Below are 20,027 nucleotides of genomic sequence, written 5' to 3' on the forward strand. Positions count from 1 at the left end.
TATATTATCTGCTTTAAACATTTTATATTTTACAGTATCCTACAAAGAATGAATTAAAAACTTTCTAAAGAAGACAAATTCCCACTTTTCTGTGCTACTACTCATTATTTGTTTCAGATAAAATTTTGAAATAAAAAGTTTTCTTTCCTCACTTTTGAGGGATTTTGTCATTTTTTTAACCAATAAAAAGGAAAAACTTTTGTGTTCAGAATTATTTATTGAAAGGAACTGGCTTCTGCTCTCTTCAGATTAATCTCTCTATCATTATTTCCTTGAACAGCCATCAAATACAGAGTATTAGCATAAAACCATAACTTTGCTTTACACTTTTGCCAATATTAAGATTATGCTGCCATCTGATTCATAGGCAGGTTTACAGGCATCCATCATGCTAAATACATTTTAGACTCTAAAAAATTACTCTTCAGCTTTTTATTAATGTGTATGTCATGTATATTCAGACACACAGACACATGGTCAAGGCAGGCATTGCTTATTCTTACAGGAGCACAAAGGATTCAAATAAAATTTGCGTAAGATTTGCAACTAGTTAGAACTTGGCTGTAAGAGTAGAACACAATTTTAAAAAGAAAAATATAGTGAAGCAACAAGAATGAAAACATAAGTGCCTGTTGCAGATAAAAAGTTGATATGTGATTAAATTTGAGAGTAAATCACTTAATTGAGATTGAGAATGTACCTCTATACACATTTACTCCAAACACATAATAAAAAGAAAAGAAACTCATTTAGCAGGGATCTTCTGAATTCTGAGTCTCTTGACATTTCTTACAGCTATGAGGTTGTTTGGTTTCTTTTTACACTTCATTTCAATAGTGAATAAAAGTATGATGTCAACTTTCACTTTTGAATAATAACACTGTTGTTATTAAATACCTAGTTACAATGACATTAATTTTTGTAAAGAGGTATTCAGTTTTAAAATAGTAATATTTTAAGTACATTGGAAGATGTATCCCATACTCAGGAGATTTACTAGATTTAAAATCTGTTGAGTTTTTTTCTACACCTGATAAGACAAATGAGACTCTATAAAGGGATTAATTCATTTATTAATTTAATAATATGTATCCAATGTCCACCAGGCACTCTCGTAAATCCTGGCAATACATTGGAGTACACAATAGATAAAATTCATACCACTTGGTTCTTATATCCCATAACAGATAAACAAATAAATAAACAATGAAATTTCAAGTAATGATAAATGCTGCAAAGAAAAATTTAAAAAACAAGGTAAAGGAGAATCAAAAGAAGTGCACTTTTAATAGAGTAGTCAGGGAAGCCTTTTCCTCAGAGGCAGCATTTGAGCAGACGTGTGGAAGAAATGCTGAAGCAAGTGGTGCTACTATTTGGGAAGATTCCAGAAGAGGACGAAGAGAAGACCTTGTGGGGAAAAGCATGTCAGAGGAGTGGCAAGGAGGTTAGTGTAACTGAAGCACACGAAAAGAAAGAAAGGAGGGAAGAAAATGAAGTTACAGTGGTAGTCAAGTGTAAGATTAATGTGGAGAATTACAGGCCACGGAAAGCACTTTAAATTTCAAAAAAGATCCCAGGAAGAATATATATTTTAAATAATATATAAGGAAATCGTTAAAGAAGAAATTGACAAAATAAAGTATAATATCTATTTTAAGTAACTTTCACTTAATCTCCTAATCATTTATACAATGTAGTTTGTAGATTTTAAGGCCAGATTCACCACTACTTCATATCTGGAGCTGAGATGAACAGACGGGACAGCCATTTGCATCTTTTTAAATGAAACAGAAGATTTAAACAAAGGTCAACCAAAAACTAGTATATTTTTAAAAAGATTAATTACTTGTTTTAAATAGACTTAATTAAGCAGAAAAGTAAACACTACAGAAAGAACTTCAGGCTAAAAAGTGAAGTAGAAGATAAGTTCTCCCTTTCTATGACTAGAGGGAGAAGTTTCAAAACACTTAACCTGACCTTCTGAAAAGTTCCATTAAGTTTAGACAGAGCAAGCAAATGGAATTAGGTCTATGTAAATGCAATCACTACCGGTAAAAACAACTTAGTGTGCTGAGTAAATTGTTGTTTTAAAAAGTACCCCAAATTTTAAGTAGTAAATAGTTTAAAATAAATACATTTTAAAAACAATTAAAATGTAAATTTGATATAAAATTAGTGGAGATTTAGAGGATGTTGAATGTGATACCAGAATGTGAGTGATAATTAGCAAATCTATTGCCCCCACTGTAAATATCACTGAAATGATTTCACTCAAAAAGTCAAAGAACAATTAACATCTACATGTATTTTCTCTAAAATATAAAATGTATCTACTATTGTTATAACAAGTCCAACTACAACATACATAAAGTGTCTAGTAAAAATGACTTTCTATTACACACCATGAAAAATTAAAACGTAAAAACACTGATGACCCAATATTTAGTACAGACATGGACACCAAAATGTTTTGTTCAGGAAACATCTAAAGAATTCATGAGTTTGCTGTGTATAGTATCAAGAGGTATCAAGTGGTGACTGCAATTATATCTTAGCAATTAGCCCAGACTATATAATATTGCTAACCAAAATAAAATTTTTAAAAATACTTTGTATAAAGATTATTTTAGACTGCAATCTTTATCTATAATTTATTTATATTTAAAAAAAATCAGAACATTGCTTTGACAACGAAGAAACTTAAAGACCAATTAATTGTCCAATTATGGTAATCAGTTTTTCTCAGATGTCTTATGAAATTTTCTTATTTTCTATATTTCATTTTTATCCCAATTTGTTGCTTTTACCTATTTTGTTGAGTCTATTGAATCCCCAAACATTTCAGAAAACGGTGGTAAACAATAGGTAAAAGGTTTGCATTTATCAAGAAACCTAACATGTGCCAACACTTGTCTTAAATACAGTACCCAGTCTTCTTATTAAATCCTGACAGCTATGATGTGAATTGTAATACTATCATTGTCTTTATTTTACAGAAGAAAAAACAGAGACTGGAGAGGACAAAAAACTTGCTGATGGTCAGAAAAGGAGTGAGTGTATGTACAGCACCAGAAAACAAACCCAGGTGTTCTGAACTCCAGAGTCAAAGCTTCTAATTGCCTTTCTAAGCTGTCAAGGAAGCAGAGCAGAAAACTGGGTGGCAAGACTGGTGGATGTTTGAATCTCCATCCTGCCAACTCAGAGGTTATGCTGAGCAAGCCCATTTATTTAAATAACAAACTAATTGGTTTAATGATGAAATAGCTAAGTTCTAAGCTCATTGCAATATAATCATATTAATGTTATAAAAATAAAAATCGTTGTTATAGAAAGCTACAAATATTTTGAGTCAAAGATATCAGGGATCTTATTTCTATATAATAAATAAACATTAGGATGAATTTTTTTCACTGTTTATGTAGTTTATAAAGTTTAAAATAAATATTTGGGCCATAAGTTATTAGAGACAATGGTTTCTGACTGATTACTAGTGTTCCCTTTACAAAATTATCCATGATTAAGGATTAATGCATTTGTTGGTTTTGAGAAATCACTCTCAAAGAGTAATCTATAGAAAATATGAAAGAACAACTTCATAAAATTAATATCATTGAAGAAACTAAACAGATAATTACATGTTTAATGTTTAACTCAGTTTCAGTTGAAGTACTTCTTATCACACAGCTGGGCGCTATTAGGAAAAAGCTCTTCTATCTGAGCCCATTCACTGTCTGGTATACAACTTTAATTTCTATTATATTCAAACATCAGTTGTGCAATGTTTTGAAGAATGTTGAGTGTGATGAACTACTTTATCATTCAATCTTATTCCATAAGTCTGTAATACTTATTTCAGAAACAAAGAATGAAGACTGTCAAAGGATGAGAAGCTTGTGTTGGTAGACATCACTTAGTCAGATTCATCCCTTCCATATCTAGCCAGGTTGTTTACTTCAAAGCTAAAGGCCAAGTGATATATTTAGGGATAATATAGTGATCATCATCATACAAAATGATATGGCGTAATTTTGATTTTGATTACATTTTTATTATTTTGAGCTTTCAACTAGCATCATGAAAATCAATCATTTTTTAATATTTCTTTTGTTTTACAAAAATAAAATAATTGGATGAATGCTATCTTGTTATTTCAATGCAGTAAAAATGCCTAATACTACACAGCTCATAAGCATGGCAGTAAAACAATATATTGAAGAGTAGACCCAGTTACATATGTAAATATGAAAATTTAAGAAAATAAGAGCTTACCGATTCTAATATTATCAAATGCAAAAAGAATATATTTATTTTTATGCAAAGAACTACCCAAATGTACAGACAACATCAGTGAGTCAGGTAAAACCAATTGCTGCATCTCAATAAAAAAATGCAAAGTATGAAAGAATGCAAGTAGGATAAAACATTGCTATGTTATAAAGCATCTGAACAGGGTTCAAAAATATACTGAAATTATATATTTGGTACACAGAAAACACACAATAAATGTTTGTTGAATGAAAACATGGAAAGTAAAACATATATAATTGCTTTTTCTCAGTCACTGGACAATATTGAGGTGTCACTTCAGGGGCTCAGGCCTATAGTTTGACTCCCAAGAGGCCTCCCAGCAGCATTTATTACCTTAGTGAATTTCATATGATAAAAGACCTAATGGTCAACTTTGCAGAATGTGCAATCTAATTGTTTTAAAATACTATGCATCAATGTCCCAGAGACCAATTCCCATGAACACGATAATCAGACTTCTTTATAAAAACCAGAATGCTGATTTACTCACTTTAAGTGAGACATTTCATCACATGATTTTCGCATTTTCTCACTGTGAGTAGATCCATACAGGAAACCAAATCATACACTGAAGGGTTATTGGTGATCTTTGACTTACGACAAGGACAGCTAGAAGAAGTAAACTTAAATACTCTGGTTTATGACAATCTGATACATCCATTTTACAACCAGGATTCTTTTGCTTAGGCACAGAGGCAGTCAAGCACTTTTTCAGCTAAAGCACCCTCTCTTGGATATTACCACTAGAATTTGCCACTACAACTTTTTTTTTTTAACATTTCAATCACCACTCCTTTTCGGATTAACATATTTTCCATTGAATATCTAATGAGTAATAGAAGGCCCAATTTCTCCATCACCTACAAGTGATTTGTTTTGATCTATTATATTATCTCCTATATCTTCAACTTGATTTTAAAGTCTATCTTGATAGACTCTAAAATACATATTGAGGAAACTCTCTTTATTCTTCTCAGATTACCATCTCTGCCTGAAAATGGGCATATTTCCACCACCAGGCCATGTGGAATCATTTGATCCATTTGCAGGCCTACGAATTTCTGCTTCTACTTACAAGGAAACAATCATTATGGGAGGGAGAGGGAGACACAATTTCTAATACTCATTAATGTCAAAAGTTCCTTCCTCCCTGGGTATTTTAAATTTAGTTCTGGATACTCCCATTCTCTTCTTTGCAATCCTAATAGCTGAGTGAAAAGAATTAAAAGAAATCCATTCTCTGCCCAGCCACCAACAACTGGGGAGGTATATGGAATGTTAATCACTCTCTTAACAAGTTGACCATTATATCCACTACTCTCCCATGGGATAAATACCATCAATGTAGTGGAAATCACATTAGGTTGGAAGTTAGATTATCAGGATGAGGTCTTTCCTATCTCTGGCAATAATTAATTGTATAACATTGGACACATTATTTAATCTCATTTGTAAATGGGGTTACACAATTATCAGAAGTTCGTCGTACCATCATGTTTGTGGCATTCACAGAATCCTATCAGTAATTATAGCTAATTAAAGCAGTGATTCTTGGATTAGGGCAAGGAGAACACAAACCAGCAGAAGAAAAAACTGGATTTGATTCTCAGACCAGAAGGGAGATGCGCATATATTTTTTAAAAACCCCTATTTGAGGAAGGACTGGAATAGACTGCCAACATTTTTCAAATATTAGCAGTGGCTAGAACTCTCTTAGTCACAGAATTCATGCTATACTTTATATCTGAGACCTAAAACAAAATACACACAAGTGGATATCAAAAATAGGTATGAGATAACAATTTGTGATAGGCATTAGTCTCTCCACTTCTTTCCCACTCTGATAAAAAAAATTGCTCAATATAGCAATGATTGCTTTTTGTGAGATCATGATTTCTCATAACTTATGCATTAAAATATGTGGTGGTATAAAACAATTTCATTTGAAATCAAATTTAATTTGGGTTTAAGTTTCACCAAAAAGATTTATCTTTTCCTTAGGGCATTCCCCTTCTTATGACAAATAGCTGAATTGATATACATACAACATTTCTTGGGAAACAAATGGGCATTTAGTTATATCTCCGGCCAGAAAGAACAACTTTCTTTATTACACTTGTGACTGCTTTCCAATAAGAAAGAGTCACACGTGAGGTGATGTGGAGTTCAAGTCTCAGAGCTAATATTTTTCAGTTTTATTACTTCAAAGGCTAATCAGTAACCTCTCTTGGCCTCAGTTTATTCATCAGTAAAATATAGAAAAATTAACAAGCACAGAAGGAAATGTGGTAATTTCTAAATCGTAATAATATTCATAATATATGTAAAGTAATGCTTGGTAAATATGCAACTAGCATAGGGGATGATTCTTTTTTCTTCTTCCTCCTTTTTCTCTTCCTCCTCCTCCTTTTTATCTTCCCCCTTCAAATTATTATTAAAATCTAATGTATCAAATTAGGAGTTTGGGTGGGAGCAAGGAATTAAACTAATTCATGCCACAACATCTCTGTATATATGTACCAGTTAGATTGGAAACAGTGGTTCTAATTAAACTGAGTAGTTCTATTTGGATAAATAATATAAAATGAATATCAAAAAGTATTATTTTGTACCAGCGAACTGAATATTTGAAAATATAATCTTTCTTCCCAAATTAGCTCCCTTATTTCTGACTGCCTAATTTTTGGTAATGATATAGAAATCTTTCTATCACTCAGAATTAAAGCCTCAGGTTTGTGCTTGATTTGTTTTTTTTTCTTTATTTCTGCACACTTGCAAAACCTATACGAATTAATGTGAATTATAACTACACCCTCCTTTAAAATTTCACAGGTGCTATCCAATTTCTAGCACTAACTCTCTCTCACCTGGACATTTATAACAGCTTTCTAAATATACTGTGCTTTAATAAGCATTGGCAGGATCACTTTATATCCTTGAAGGGAAGAAATCAGAACTGAACAATAATTCATATGATAGATTGATAACTGAGGAAAATACCAGAAATAAAGGATGTTGATAAATAATTAATTAGGGCTTTCTGCATGCTAGGAATTATTATTTTCATGCTTAGTAAAACTTGTTGGAAATTTTCTAGTAGTTTATATAAAGCTAGCTAATTTTTACCAATGAATTTTGTGGCAGTAGAGAATAAAATCAAAGTTTAGTGATGCTGAATGAGTTGGTTTTATGCTTGAGTGTCAGAGAACTTGTGCTAATACTGCATGCATACATTCCTTCACATTTCAAATTTTTATATTCACTCTTTCCATAGGCTCTTGATTTCCTCTGTTACTATTTCACACTTTATTCTAAGTACTACTTATTTTGTTTAAAGGTGTTACAAAGGTGAAAAATGAAAAGATGTTACCCTGCAGTATGGCTGGATGAATTAATGATTAGAACGTAATGGTAGGTACATGCAATAACTATAATGCAATCTATTGGCACATGCATTTGTTTTTACAGCATAGAAAACAATTTCAAGATCTAAGAGTCCTAAAAATAAGAAATTAATTCTTGCACACGGGTTCAGCTCATCTAGCCTTGGCTGGGCTTTGTGGCACTGCTTCAGCTTTTGGAACATCTGGGCCTGTCTCCAAACTACCGGTTGGGATAAGATCCATTTTATATTTTTCCCATTCTCCCTTTACTGGTGGTCACCTGGGGCATGTTCTTCTCGTGGAGAATGGCATGAGTGCAACAGAACAAGCCAAACTATGAAGGTATGTTGAAACCTCTGTTTGCCTCAAATACACTCATATTCCACTGGCTACAGCAAGTCACATGACCAAGCCCATGCAGTGCCTGACAAATGAGAGAGAGAGAAGCCAACACCTGCTAAACAATAACCTAATGCATCACCACACTAGAGTAGGAAATGAAACCCTTAGCTTTTAGCATGAGGTTGCATTTTATTGTAGAGCCAAATGAAAAACTTTCAAAGATGCCTGCCTTTCTTTCTCCCAAACCACCTCTCCCACCTTGGTTGCTGCTTTAAAAGCCAACAAGGAATAGTAAGTAATCAGATGTTGGGTCCCATTCCAGAACACTCATTATTGGCATAATTACTGGTATATATTTTGACAGATACTTGATGTGTCTTTCTCACTCTCCATATCTTATTCAATCCAGTCCAGCCACCACATTGTCTCTGATGCTCCTATACTTCCTGTGTCCATAGTAAATTGACCCAGGAAGAGCTAGTTCATAGCAGGATATGTCATCTCATTTATTCTCTCCCTTGTCATTCATTGAACATGCCCATGGGTGGGGCTTGCTACGGTCTGAATTTTTGTATTCTCCCAAAATTAATGTGTTGAAATCCTAACATGGTAGTGGTAAAAGGAAATGGGGGCTTTGGGAAGTGACTAGGGCATGCTTGTTTCACACATGCTCACGTTCCACTGGCCAAAATCACATGGCCAAGAACATGCAGTGCCTAAGTGTATACAAACTTCAAGAATGAGAGTGAGGGGGGCCTTCACAGATGGGATTCATGCCCTTATAAAAGACGAGTGAGAGAGACCCCTCACCTTTTCCACCATGTGAAGACACAGGTAGAGTATCTAAGAACCAGAAAGCACCCATTGGATCCTCAATCTGCTGGTGCCTAGATCTAGGATTTTCCAACCTCCAGAGCTGTGAGAAATAAATTTCTGTTGTTTATAGCTACCCAGTTTATGGTATTTCGGTTTAGCAGTCAGTCATCTTAATACTAAAACAAAACATTCTTTCCTTGACTATTCTTTAAGTAGATGAGAAGCATGAGGTGATTTCCATTTTATATTATTTACAAAAATGATTATGGGATCAGTGTGGACAATGGAGGCCCTGGAGGCAAAAGAATCATTACAGGGACCAAGAACTTGAACTAAAGCAATAAGAACAGCGGATGGAAAAGAAAGGATATATTTAAAAACTGGTGAAACTAATAGTACTTAGAAAGTGGCTGAATGAATGAGATATGAAAACTCTCAAGCTTTTAATTTGGATGTCTAGGTGAAATGTTAACTGTTTTGTATTTGGTAGTTATAAAATATTTTGCAAAAGTCCATTAATATTTGCTATCTGAGATGATAATATCTTAAGTGTGAGGCAGACAATTAAAGGTCATCAATTAAATATGTTGTCAATGCACAAATTCTTTCCACGGCATCACAATTATGTTTATTCTTTTTCTGATAAATGTTTTTCCAGTGATGAGAAAATAATTTTCTTTTAGGATATTGATTTTTATTAACAGGTGGTTTTAATTATTAGATACTCAAATGTTCTTATGATATGAAATATTATGTTCTTCAAATATATAATTTTTAGCTCCTCTACCACTAGCTTAACTTTTGTATATACTCTAGTTTAAGATAGGACTTTTGAAATCAAATATATTATGTTAGAACCAGCTGATTTTCCCTCCAAATTAAACTGCTGGTCTTGGCTTCAAATCAAGTATAATTCTTGTATAATTTTTCACATATAATAGTTAGGTCTTTTCTCCAGAAACCAGTAATGGGTTTTTTCTTACCCACTAGTGTCAGTGAAAATTCTTTTTTCTTTTTTCTAGGTTTGACATGATCTAGCTACTATTTCTTCTTAAGGTTTAGTTTAATGTTCTATATAAGGAGGCTCTTATTTGCTTTAATCTGAATGTTTGCTTTGTCTCCTCATTCTGCTTTGGGCTATCTGGTTAATTTAACTGGCATCTTTAATTCCCTGAAAACAGCTCAAAACAATTTTAACTGCATATTTTATTGTTTTGTTCATCTTATTTATTAACTTTCAATCCTCCTGAGTAAACCAAATGCAGTGTCATTTCTGAAAAATGCTTCCATATTTTTCTGTAGACAAGTGATGGCTTGTATTTATGACACTTGTGCTTGTTTACTAACAAATGCCACCGATCCCTCAGGCTGTTCATATGAGTACATACTTTCTGTAGGCTTTGGCTTAACTCATTTTTTCCCCTCTTCTCCTTTAAATGACTATGAGGCTTTATTTTTGTTTATTGAAAGCTTCTGAGAAAGCTGTCTTTCATTAATTTATTCATCTTTTCATTCATTCATTGCATATTATATACTAACTACCATGCTAGTCATTGGCAAAAAAAAAGTTAGTGAGACAAAGACTTTACAATATAACAATTCACATCTTAATAGGACAGGAACTAAACATATAACAGCAAGACAGTATGGTAAATGTTAAGATACAGGTATGTATACAGGTAGAAGTAAGGGGCCAACAAAGCTTTCTCAGCAGAGGAGGTAATTGTCTGTGAAATACAAAGAGTTTGTCAGGCAAGAGAAGAAAGAACTTTCCAGGCAAGCTAATTAATTTGCATTTACTAAGTGTTAGCCTTTTTTCATGTAGCAAACTACAAATTTTTAAAATAACACTCTACCGATCTTGCTCTCTCCTTTTCTATTTTTTCATACTGTCTCTGGCCCATTTCCCTAGTTGCCTATCTTCTTACAGTTAAACAAATGATCAAGAATTTTACATATTTTATTGAATTCATTCTATTTCATGTTATCTAACTCAGAATATTATAAAAATGGCTGTCATAAGCAATGTTACTTAAACAAAAATGTTTAATTTGTCTGAAAGAAAAGAATCTACTTTAGTTTGGTCATATTTTTGACAGTGTAATGGAAAGAAGGAAAGACATTTTGAAAAATGTATTCTCTATCTTTCTGAAATAAATATTTCCAAGGAACTTGATTCTCCTCTTCAAAGGCCATGCTGCGATGCACATTTTATTTTTAACGTATTCATTTCTTTATGAATGCATTATGTCTGTGAAGCTGCATCTACTTAACTGATTTGTTCCCACACCATAATGAAGGAAAGGGATGCCAGTATACTAGAACTAAAAAGCCTGCCTTTGAGTGTTCATGACAAAACAAAAGCAGCAAGAAAGCAACATCAGCAGAACATACAGAAGTAGCAAAAAAGAATTACCAATCATTCCATAACCTTAAAAAAAGTACTCATTGAAAATAAAGGGAAAATTCATCCTTAGTGTTGGCATAAAAGAACAGTGCTCAAACTTAGTTCCCCATTGGAATGAATACTTTCCCAACAGGGTAACAAATGAAAATTGGATCAGGGACACATTTTCAGGGAAAAAGACACACTGCCAGATGGCTTCTTGGCAAAGGAAAGGGAAGAGTTGATTAAACTGTCATGTGATAACTTTCAAATTCAGCAAAGTACAGCTTAGCAACTTCTTGTTGAGAAGGATAAAGGAGGACATTCAGGTACTAGGCATGATTTTGACATTATTAAGGTTTAAGATTACTTTGCAGTTTCAGTAGTTTTCTACCATTGCATTAAGCAAGGAAAAACACAAAATTAATCGCAACCAAGAACAAAATTTTCTACTGAATAGAATTTGAGTTTCCTCAGAACTAATCGTTTGAAATCTTAGTATAAACACAGTCCTCATAAAGCACATTTTACTTCTCAAGACAAACATAATGTACATGTTCATTTGCAGATGCTGTTATTTCAAGGTAAATTGGGATTTTACATCCCTTATCATATCAAACAGCAATGGGAAGTACTATAAAATTGCACCAAAATGCAAGCATATCCCCTAAAGAACTTATTATCCTTGTCTGTCTTTCATCTCTCTGTTATCTTCTGGTAGGAGACCACTAGTTTGCTTTCAAATCTGCATTGGCTCTACCTGCAGGAGTTGTCATTTACATAGTTTCCAGCCCTCCTGATTTGGGAAAGCCAATGGCAATACTTCATATCCTTTGATTCAGTGCTTGGTCCAAGAGTGGGAGTATAACTCAAGTGGAGCAGCCAACATCATTTTAGAACCAGTATGGATGCTGGGAGAGTGTCTCTCTGTTCCAGAAGCTTCCAGATGCCAAGGAGTATGCTAGAAAATCACTGCCATATAGTGAAAGCTTGCCTGAGAGTAAAGGAAAACCCAGGAAGCATAGACAAAAGTGAAATAAAAGGAGAAACATATTAATAGTTCTGATGGCATTGTTTCCATGACAGACTCCTGCTTTCCTTAAAAGCATCTCTGACCTTACAATTTTCAATCATATAAGCCATGAATATATTTTCTCTTTATTAGGATTTCTGTCATTAATATAAATGACAGAATAGACAACTTACTAATGTGCTAAAATTTGTGTTTGGGAGGTGAACCATCTATGTATTTATTTAAGAGAAGGGGTATATATGCTGATCTAGGTAAACAGCATTCCAGAACAATTTCTCTAAAAGAACAACATCCATAATTGTTAGTAAGTGGTCTGCATAGTCTCAGATATTTGGGGTAAGACACTGCATCATACACAAATTTCCATATCCCCATAGTGTAGAACTCATAAGACTTTTTTTTAATGTAACTGAATATTGGTTTCTTTGACTATAAAATATTATATGGAAGCTCACCAGGGAAGACTGTACCTATTATACTCATGAGTAAAATGTTTCTTACCTCAACTGCAGTTTATTTTTGGCTTAGTTTTTTTTTTTTTTTCCCAAAGTTTTTATGCTCTTGTCTGGCTCCATAGTAGTTGATACTGAAAAAAGTAATAATTAGAAATTCAATTAGAGTGTGTCCACAAGACTTAAATTCTTCTATTCACATTCTTCTACAGAGTAGTCCATAAAAACATTAATGAGCATTTTCACTCATAATTATGATAATTATGAATACTGTCATTATAATAGTGTGCGTTTACTTAGTACCTTCTTCTCTGCTTAAAGTACTTTTAGGCATATTATTCCATTTGCCTTCTGTGCCTTCCTTTGAAGGAAAATATTACTTGGTGAATAAAATTATTGAAAAAGTCACCAAAATATAAACACCAAACAAAACATACATTGTTGTTGTTGATTTGTATTCCTCAAAAGGGTACGCAATATATACTTTACTAGAGCTTTCATAATGGATATGGAGAGGTAATTTACATTAAACACTGAAATTTTCACTTAAGAAGGTTTAATTAGACATCTTTTCTCAATTTTCAATTTTCTCATATGGAAGCCACCAAGTCTTTTCTCTTTCCTTCTCCCTTTACAAGGTTGACTTTCCCTAATTCTTGTCTCAGCCTTTCTGTCTCCTCTCTCTTTTATTTATACAGACCAACTCTAGCTCTATACCCACCCCAGCCACCACACCTACATCGTTCACTCCACTCATCAAAATGACCAACATGCTTTAAGACATATTCGTCCATGTTTAAGGATGAAAATCACCTGAGAATCTTTTCAAAATACAAATTCTGATTTAGTAGGTTTGAAAAGGGAATCTGTGTGGCACTTTGAATTTCTAAGAGCTTAGGTGATATCAGTGTCTTAGGTCTGAGGACCACCCTATGAGTAGCAAGGATTAGAAAATTGAGAATGAGCAATAATTGCCAAAACCCTTTTTCATCCTTATTATAAAATCAGTTTGTGCCAGTCTATTTTACTGAGACACAATTTGATCTCTATAAAACTGCAATAAGGATACTCACCTTGTAGACAGAAACTGTGAAGTTTAAATAAGATTTTGTACTAAAAACACTTTGGAAACCTTAAACAATTACATAAATGTAAGATGTTATGCTATCTAAATTCTAGTTATGTAACTATGCAATCATGTAATGAATATTTATAGAGGGTCTACCAGTGTAAGGTCCTGTGTTAGGTGATAAAGGTATATGAGTGAACAAATGAGACACGGTCTCTCCTTTTATGAAATTTATATTCTTGTAGAAGAGAAAGATGTTGGGATATTATAAAATTAATGACTTAATTACAATTAAATCATTAAGTCATTTAAAGATTTGTGATATCTCCTAATAAGAAAAAGTGCATGACAGCACTTGACAGTGGTCCCTAACCTGCTCTAAGAGTGACATTTGACCTCATTGTAGACAAAGAGACGAATAGGGAGCATTTCAGCAGAAGAAACTAAATACAACATTCTGCAATAGAAATCATATGGTTTGTTCACACAACTGTTTATTATGTTCAGCCTTTCATGATTTTTATTTCTTTCACATTTATTATTATAATAAATTTTATAATTTTTTTTAATAAAAAAGTAACTATGAAGTTTTTCTGTCATCAAAATAGCAGAACAGTGCCCAAATCTTAATTCACCTGATCAGCTAATTGACTGTACACAGTGATAGAACTTACAACCTATGTTCCCAGGTTTCTTCTAATGGTAGAATTGTTTTGCTGTAATAATAACAGGGTATTGAAAGTTTTATTGAAGCATCTTTTTTTTTTTTGCTCCTAATTGTGAGTTTTTAAGTTCTTAGAACTTTATTTTAGGAACGATGACAGGGAATATGAGCAGGCGTTGGAAGAAAAAAAATTATTTATTGTGGATAATTCACATGAAAGATAAAGAGGAGAGGATGGAGGAGTGAGTAGGGAAGCTTCAGACAAAGATGCCTATGTAAGACTTGTGAAAGTAAAGAGAATTTTGCAGGAAAAGCAGCTCTGAGAAAGCCTTTGCCAATCCAGTGGGAAGGAATGATACAAATACTGCTCCTGCCTTGGGCAGAAAAAAAAATAATGGTGAGTCCTTATAACATTGCCTTGTTCAGTTATTGCTGGCTGCTGTGAAGAGGTGTGTGGTAGCAGAGATGGACCCAGAAGGCTTCTTCAGCCAGAGGTTGTCAGCTAAGTGGCCTTGTTGTGATAGGTTCTCTCTTGAAAACAGATCCGAATGGCAATGTCTCAATGTCCACAACAATCTCTTTCACCAATTCTCCTCTGTTGTTTTTTTCTCATTAACTTTATGACTTTGGGTGCATTTCTGATAGTGCCATTTTCCCCTTTTACTTATTACAAATTTTTTACTCTCAGAGTATCTATCATTTGATCCTTTGCTTTAGGTATGATTTTTTTTTCCCCAAGCATTTTGTTTTTGTTTGGAGATTTTTGAGCTTCTAGTTTTGTTTAAGAAAATCTCACTTGCCTTAAAATTATAGAATTTTCTGCTAATATTTTTATTTATAAATTGTTGAGATTTAAATCTTTGATTTATAGTAATCTATCATTTTATGGTGTGATTTATTTTTGGTAGGCTTATTGTTTAACTTTGTTTTTTCTAGATGGATAAACAATTATATCACACCCATTTATTAAATGAACCACTCATTTATTTTAAGCAATCCATTGTCACAGATTTCCATATTTTATCAGATCATTTTATGTACTTTTATTTATAGACTGTAAATTATTTCTGCTCCAGCTTCATACTGTTTTGATTATAGCAACCTCATAGTAAGATGTAAGTAAATTATTATAGTGAATTCACACTCAATACTCATGTTTTCGAAATTGTATGTGCCTCTGACAAAATGAAGCTGGCAAATCCCTTCCCTACCCCATCTTCCTCACTGCCCTCCTCCCAAAAAAAAACTATAAAATTGGGCAAAATTGGTAAAAAAAAAAAAAGCTCTGGAAACTACTAAAGGTAAGCAACAAATTGAAAAGTCGTTATTTGTGAAAAGGTGACTGACCATCTGGCCATTAAAGAGGACCCATGTGCGACAGTGGCCTTTGTGCCTGGGCCTGCTCTCACACCCCCTGCCAGCTTGGTCAGTATGGTGCTGGCCACCTCATGTAGGGATGTCACCACATGATGAACACTGTCATGACTTGCAGCAAAGGACAAAAGTATAAGCCAAGCTGTCTTGTCAGTAAAATAACAAACTCAATACGAAATAAATGGGAAAAGTCTTTAATTCTGCTAACATCAGATTGCAGACCGATTTGAGGATAGCAATGGACCTGTCATATATTTTGCAAGAAAATCTTTGAAATAAAAGCACTGGAAGACTGAGACAAACTCTTAATTTATCACTGGCTGAATGGCAGGCTACATGCACATGCCGGAAGATCCCAGAGGACACAGTGAAAAGTAAATGCCAAAAGAGACTTGAAAACTCCCTGAACTTTAAGTGTGCTCCATAGCTAAACACAGACTCATATGCAGAGGGCAGAAATCTTACAGGCTCATGGTGTTTGAGCACAACCTCTAACCAAACAGTGACTGATTATTGAGGTATGTAGAGGCAGGAGCAATCCCTAGGAAGCCAGGCTAAAAAATAAAAATTAGAATTAAAAAAAAAAACTGAGTAGCAACATCAGTTACTGCAGAATCCAAAGTAGGTGTAATATATCATCTAACGTGTCCAGTTTTCAACTAAATCTACGTGACATGCAAGGAAACAGAAAATGTGTTTATTTCACTCAAGAAATAAAGTAGTCAACAGAAATTGTCCCTGAGGAGGTGCAGATACTGGATGTAACAAAGACTTCAAAGCAGCAACTGCAAATATGTTTGAGGAATGAAAAGAAGCCACATTTCAAGAATTAGAACATATGTCATCAATGAATAAATAAATAGGGAATCTCAATAATGAAACAAAATTTTTAGAGAATCAAATGGCTAGGTATTTTAAAGTGGAAAAGTACTGCAAACAATTTAAATAGACTGGCTCAACAACTTATTTTTAGATGACAGAAGAAAGAAACTGCAAACTTGAAGAGGGATCAATTTAATTTATCCAATCTGAAGACAGAGAGAAAAAAAATTACAAAAGAATAGAGCTCAAAAACATATAGGGTGACATCAAGTATACTTACAAGCGTATCATAGGTATTTCAGAAAAAGAGAAAAGAAAAACTATTTAGAAAAATAATGACCTAAAACTCCCCAAATTTGATAATAAACATTAACCTACAGAGAGCCAAGAAGCACAAAAAACTTCACATGGGACAATGAGAGGTCTACATCTAGTCACATCATACCAAAACTACTAAAAGACAAAGACAAAAAAAATCTTCAGAGCAGCAAGAGAAAAATGATTAATCATGTACAAAGAAACCACAGTATGATTAATGGCTTGTTTCTCATCAGAACAATGGAATCCAGAAGGCAGTGAGGTGCCTTTTTCATAGTGCTGAAAGCAAAACCAAAACAAGCAAACAAAAAATCCTGTCAACTCAGAAGGCGTATCTAATAAAACTACCCATCAAAAATGAAATAAAATAAAGATATTCAGAGATAAACAAAGATTAAGTGAATTTACTGCTAGTATATATGCCTCAAAATATATTAAAAGGAGTCTTTCAGGCTTAACCAATATGGCATCAGATGGTAACTCAAATACATCTACAAAAAAAAAAAAAAAAAAAATGCCCAAAATGACAAAAATGTAGATAAATATGAAAAAGTACAAATACATATTTTTCTCTCTTTTCTTAAATAGTTAAAGGAAATATTGTAAAAATCAATAATTATAACACTACATTATTGGGTTGATTGCATACATAAATGAAATATATATGAAAATAATGGTGCAAAAGTAGGAGTAAAAATAAAACCATGCTGGAGAAAAGGTGCTATTTATTTCCAGAATTGACTCAGTATTAACCTGAAATTGATTGTAACAAATTAAGATTCACACTGTAATCCCTATAGTGATCACAAAGAAAATAACTAAAAAAAAATTGCTAAGAAAATAAGAGCGAAATCAAAAAGGTACAATAAAATTTATTTAATAATCAGAAAACAAGGTAGCAAAGAAAAAACAGGAAAAAAGATATGACACATATAAAAAGCAAATAGCAAAATGGCAGAGGTTAATCCAACCTTATACATTTAATAAATACATTAAATGTGGGTAGATTAAAGCTCTAATATAAAAGTAGATTGTTAAATTAACTTAGTCAGAATCCCCCATCTCCCATATCTGATCAATTCCCTCACCCTCCATCATCCTCTAGGTGACATCTGATCACCCTGGCCTGCCTTCAGCAGGAATCCTCTTAAGTCTATTTCACCAAAATCTCCCCTTAATCCTCATGTTTCCTTTTATTAATTTTTCTCCTACTGATCTTCAACTTACTCCTTGGCTATAAATTCCCACTTATCCACACTATGTTCGTAATTGAGCTCAGTTCTATACTGAGGTCTCCTTTCCCCTACTGCAATAGTTCCTGATTAAAATCTGCTTTTATTGCTTTAACTACTCAGTTATGGTTTTCTTTGACAGTCATCCCTCCCTTTAAAAAATGAAGACACAGAATATCTAAATCAGAAAAGAAAAAGGGGACATCACTATAGTAATGTCTACATAGAAATTAAAAAGATTAGAAAGGAATATTACGAATTTCAAGGAATTTGTCCATTTTGTGCTGTGTTAAATAGACAATATAAAATGGATACATTTTCTTGAAAGATGCAAATTGCCAAAATGGACTCAAGAAAAGTAGATGATCTCAAGAAACCAATAAAAAGTAACAAAATAAATTAGGAATTAAATATTTCCCCACCAGAAATAGCTCAGGCCCAAATAATTCACCAGAAAATATAATCAAATAAATTTTTTAAAATGCCAATCTTAACATAAATACTTTTAGTAAATTTTAGGGAAGAACACTTTCTAACTTATTCTATGAGGCCATTATTACCTTGATGCCAAATTGAGCCAAAGATATGAGTGTAGAAAACTACAGACCGTTATTACTCAAGATTATATTTGCAAAAATCCTTAAGAAAATATTAGGTAACCAAGCCCAGAAATATATAAAAAGGATAACAGATGATGTCCCAATGGAATTTACACCAGAAATTCAAAATTGGTTTAACATTCCAAAAATGAAATAATATATTAAAAGACTAAGGGACACATGATCATCTCAATAACACAGAAATATAATTCAAGAGTAAAAACAAAAAAATCCTCAACATACTGGAAATGAAAGGAATCTTCTTGGTTATTTATGAAAAACCTACAGCTAAAAGCATACTTAATGGTGAAGATGAAATATTTTCCTCCTTAGATTTTCAAGAAAAAGCAAAGATAACCCATCAGTACTTTTATTCAACATTGAATTCTACCAAGTGTAATAAAGGAAAAGGAAAAATTCTACAAAATGCCATAAAGCAAAAGGGAAAAAAAGAAAGGATGGAGGAAGAAAGTAACAGAGGGAGGGAAAGAAGGAGGAAAAATAAAAGAAATTAAAAAAAAAGAAACAAATTAAATCACACAAATTAAAAAGGAAGAAGTAAAACTTTCTTTTCTCATATGCAACATTACCCTGGATTTTGTAAATCCTAATGAAATAACCAAAAATCTATCATACCTAATTATATTTAGCAATATCACATGATAGAAGATCAATATACAAAAATATATTTACAGTGTATTAGTAAGAAAAAATAAAATTAAGAAAACAATTCAATTTAAAGTTGGGTAATGTACACTATTCTATTTCCAAATTTAGTGCAGAACTAAAGTAAAACCAATAGGATTATATTGGAATAAAGATAGACACAAATATCACAAAACTACAATAAAAAGTTTAGAAATAAACTTTTATGCTTTGGTCAATTAATTCTTGACAAAGTCATTTCAATGGGGGAAAGCATAATCTTTTCAATAAAGTGTGCTGGGACAAGTGTATATACTTATGCAAAAATATAAACTTTGACCCTGACTTTAAAAGCAATTAACAAAAATAACTCAAAATGTATTTTAGACCCAACTATAAGGGATCTATAAAACTTGTAGAAACAGTAGAAATTCTTTGTGACCTTTGATGAGGTGAAGTGTTCTTATATTTGATACCAAATTTATGTTCAATGAAAGGGAAAGTAATAACCCGAACTTTATCAAAATTAAAAGTTTTTGGTTTTCAAAAGACAACATCACAAAATCTAAAGACAGATCACAGAC

The sequence above is a fragment of the Lemur catta genome, chromosome 11, assembly GCF_020740605.2.
Source record: "Lemur catta isolate mLemCat1 chromosome 11, mLemCat1.pri, whole genome shotgun sequence".
Taxonomy (NCBI): Eukaryota; Metazoa; Chordata; class Mammalia; order Primates; family Lemuridae; genus Lemur; species Lemur catta.